Source organism: Piliocolobus tephrosceles, chromosome 3 (genome assembly GCF_002776525.5).
Source record: "Piliocolobus tephrosceles isolate RC106 chromosome 3, ASM277652v3, whole genome shotgun sequence".
Lineage (NCBI taxonomy): Eukaryota > Metazoa > Chordata > Mammalia > Primates > Cercopithecidae > Piliocolobus > Piliocolobus tephrosceles.
This window is the reverse complement of record NC_045436.1, coordinates 110,811,363-110,816,176: the sequence shown is the minus strand read 5'-3', so window position 1 is coordinate 110,816,176 and position 4,814 is coordinate 110,811,363.

Below are 4,814 nucleotides of genomic sequence, written 5' to 3'. Positions count from 1 at the left end.
AGAAAGCCCGCCCCCGGCGCATCTGCTGGGAGCGACTTTTCTAGGAGTGGAAGGGCAATAGGCGGGGCACGGGCATGTCGGGGGAGGGGGGGCGCTCCGCAGGTGCCACCAGGTAAATCTTGGTCTCCTCGGATTGACATCACCTGGTGCATGCCTGATTAATCTGCACCTTCCCGGGCGTCAGCTGCATTCTCGCAGACACGGGAAGAGTTGGTGGTGAAGAAGAACCCGGAAGTGCACCATTCTGCCTCCGTTCGTCCAAACAAGTAGTAATTAGCCCAACCACCTAGGATTACAAAGATTAAATGGATCGATGCATGTAAGTACTGAGAATGACCCAGTACATTGTAAGCACTATGTAGATGCTAGCTACTTAAGATTAACTATAGTAAAATATAATATGTACTATAACGATGCTATTAAAAATGCTGTGGACTACTAAGTATCAGAAATACTGATACAGATAGAAATAGACACAGATACACACAAAAGATGCTTATGATATTTTGCTAAATGGAGGAAAAGTTGCTTGATGAAACAGTAAGAAAAAGAAAACCAGTGTGAGACCATATAGCAAATGTAAGGAGGCATGTCTGTTCATTTCTGCTTGCCAGCATAATTTCACAAAGTTTAACTCTGACAACGTGCAGCTCTCCGGAAGGATGCTTTGAAGGCAAAGCAGGATAGAGCACATGGCCCCATCATGTCTCTTGCCTGAGTCACTAAGTTCCTTAAAAGATAAATGACCCTATTCCCTGCCTTTTCTTACACGTAAGGTAACATCTGATGGGGTTAGTGATGATGCCTCTGTAATCTGTAACCAGCTGTACTCTTACACCCAAACTTCGATGTGATTCTCCTTTAATGTAACTTCTGCACATGTTTGATGTGATTTTACACGTACTAAACCTCCACAACCCATATATAAACTGAGCTAAAACACTATTTCAGAGCAGTCTGACAGAACCTCTTTGAAGGACTGTTCCCAGGCTCTAGGCCTCAGTCTATAGTCCTCAGTAAGACTTCTAAATACAACTACCTTTAATTCTTTACAAGCTTGATTTTTTTTCTTTAGTTGACACCAGAAAGTCTGAGAAAATATACATGGCCACAGTAACTGTTTATCTCTGGGTAGTAGCATTACAGCTGACTCATTTTTCTCTTTTTGTCAAAGTTGTGTTTTCTAAGTAAGTTTAAATTTATTGGCTTAATAATTTAAGAATATCTTTACATGACATATAAGAAAGTTTAGTTATTAAAAGGCACCTAGAGCTCAAATGGAGGATTAATTAAGTATACAGGGCAGGATTCACCGGGAATGTCACCTCTGAGCTAGGTATTAAAGGAATTGATTGGTAGGGCTTTGAAGATATAAAGATTAGTAGAGATAAGAACAAGCTCCCAGTATTTGACAATACTGGAAAATAATGTATGAAATAGTACATGAGTTAAGTGGACTGTTAATCCTTTTTTCTTTCTTTCTTTATTCTTTTTTTTTTTTTAATGGTGACAAGATCTCACTGTGTTGCCCAGGCTGGTCTCGAACTCCTCAGCCTCCTCAAGTGCTAGGATTACAGGTGTGAGCCACCACCCGGCCGAGGGGGCCACTAATCCTCAGTGAAGAAGCCACCACTGGACACTGAATATATCAGAGTCCATCCTTATTTTTTGCTGTGTTTCTGAGGTATCTAGTGGAAAGTCTGGCTTCTCTGTTTCTCTCTCTCTGATTTCGGAAATCTTATTACGGGATCCTGTCTGTTGAAGGTAACTAGAGATCAGTTTAAGTCTTCTCTGTGCTGGGGCTTACAGAGTAGATGCTAATTCTATTGCCTGCTTTCCCAGATACTGACAGGTAATAAGAGGGCCAAGTAGACCCCTCTATCATGGATTGGAGCCATGTAAGATGTGTACCCTCAGAGCTGACTCTTTCCTAGGAAGTGAGAGGTATGGATAGACATGCATCTTTTCCAATTCTTCCTGTGCCTCACCTCAGTCTTCAGGACTCCAAGAAGGTACAGCCAGCAAGCACAGGGCCCCTGAGCATTATTTCAGATCCTTTGTGTAACCAGCCCACACCTGAGCCTTCTGTCACTGGAAAGCTCCATTGGGCAGCAATGACTGGAGAATGTCTCCAATTTATTCAAACATGCTTCTGGAGAGAAGACGGTGGTGGGGAGAAAAGCATTTCCTTCCTCTCTCTACTTCCTGTCTCTTCCTAACCCCCTCTGCTTTAATTTCTGGCTAACCTCAGCAATGTTGACATGAAAAAGAAAAGTCTTTGCACTGTTTAGTCTACTTTGAATTTTTTCAATATGGGGACCTTCCCTGGCCACCAGGCAACAAACTGTCCGTTCTTGATTTTCTCCTCTCTCTCTTCTGGGTATTGAGTATGTAGTTTGACTGGACCAGGTGCTGCCAAAAACTTCTTGGGAAGCCCAAGGCTTCCCAGAATCTAGAATTCACCCAGAGAAAGTCCCTGTGAGGAAACTTCACAGATCTTTCTCTGGTTACGTCTCTTGGAACACTGCACTTGCCCGGCTTTTCCTGCACTGCTTTTCTTGGCTTCCTCAGTGTGATGGTCCTGTCTTCTTTCTTCAGAAAAAACAGGCTCCCTGGCCTTCCCTTTCCTAATATGAAGGAAAGATGCCAGAACCATACAACGTTGGTTTCAGTACCACCAACTTGCTGTGTAACTTTGGGCAAATTACTTAGCCTTGCTGATCCATCATTTCCTTTTGTTTCTAAGACAGGAGTAATAATTTATTCAATTCATAGTGCCAGAAGACCCAGGTGCCTGGAAGGAGGGAATGCTTAGATCTGCCGTGGAAGAGATAAGGAATTAGATGAGGAAACACAAGTAAAGGACTTAACACAGTATCTGAAATATGTAGTCATTGGCTATTATTGACATCTTCCCCCAATTTCCCAGTCTCTTTTGCTGTATGAAGTATATGCATAAGATCTTTTTTATGCTGAAAGACTTAATCATTATAGGAAGATTGACGAAGGACTGCAAGTTCTGTATAATCATGTGGAACTTTCACAACTTAACCAACTACACCACATTCTTGACCTCTCTTGCAGGCAGGGAGAATTCAGCTCTCTGGACTTTGGCTCTATGACCTCCCATGCTGTTCTCAGCCAACTGACCTAAAGAGCCCGTAGGCATTGACTTGCATTCTTTCAGAGGTCCTCTTGTTTCAATAATAATGGGTACCACTTCTTAACATTCACTATAAGCAATTCATATATTTTATCTCATTTTGACTTTATAACAACACCATGAGGCAGGTAACCTTATCCCAATTTACTAGTCTGGAAAGAGGCTCAGAAAGGTTAAGACCACTCTAGATATAGTTCTGGAGCCACAAAACAAACTGAGATTTCTATACAGTAGATCCAAAATCTGTAAGCTTGACTCTCTCACTATGGAACTGTGATACAGCAGTAGCAACAGTTGCAAAGCTGTTTACTTTAGAGGCCCATTTCTCAGGTGCTAGAGTTGGGAAGTAGGTCTGAACACTTGGATTCTCATAAATTCTCTGGCTTCACACCCTGAGCAACTTCACCACACATCACTGGCATCTAATGGCCAGTAACACCGAAGTCTAAATAAGTCTCTCAGAAGCTTACATATCAATAATATAAAGTCATCTAGCACAGGACAGAAGCCACCTTGATAGAGCAAAGCCAATATCTTTCAATCTGACAAGACTGGTCAGGAGGCTCTCAGACCAGAAGGTAACTTCTTCTTCTTGCTGAGCACTGTACTATACAAAGTTCAAAACTATAGACTGTGCCACAGCAGGGCACAGGTGCAAGAGCAGAGCTGGAGCCCTGAATAAACAGTTCAACATTGCTTACAGAATTTCCCTGGTTCTGTGTTTCCCCCTTTAGTTTTTGGTGGGAAGGATGTGACTTTTTCTTCTTTTTCTGCAGCAGTAGCAGTACTGAAACCACTCAGTAATGAGGATTTGGCAGCTTCTAAGGGTCTTGTCGTTGGTGGGTACAGTTCGAGTTGAAGTGATTGCAGACATGCAGACAAACACACAGAGATAGAGGTTCAGCAGGGCCTGGGCCTAAGCCCTGGGGAAAGCTACAGTTTCTTCAGTGGGAGAGGAGTAGGAGCCAACAGAGCAAATGGAAGGAAGAGCAGGAAGATGATGCCGCACTCCAGAGGAGCATCAGCAGAGTTGCTCTCTGTACCTGCAAGCCAATGGAGAAGTTTATCATAAGGCAGTAATAAACTAATAACACACCACTGACGAGTGACATATAGCAATAGTGGCAACTGTTGAAGGCCTACTGTGTGCTCAGTATCATGCTACATGCTTTAGAGAAGCCCTTAGGGCACAGTGGAGTTAGAAGTATGTTATTGATTAGGAATGACTGTACATAGGATAAAAAAAAAAAAAAGAAAAGAAATAGGTCATTTATCCTAACTCTTACGGCAACTAGCTTTGAGAAACTGAGCAGCTTATTCAATCTCTCTGAGTATTAATTTCATCTGAAAAATTGGAGTAATAATATCCATATTACTCATTCAGCCTATCAATGTGAACTGAAGCCCTACTGCACTAATCTAAAAGCTACATACACATGTAAAAATTTACTGCCTGTTCGGCTGGTTGCAGTGGCTCTTGCCTGTAATCTAAGCACTTTGGGAGGCTGAGGTGGGTGGATCACTTAAGGTCAGGAGTTCAAGACCAGCCTGACCAACATGGTGAAACCTAGTCTTTACTGAAAATACAAAAATTAGCAGGGTATGGTGGCACACGCTAGTAATCCCAGCTACTCGGGAGGCTGAGGCAGGA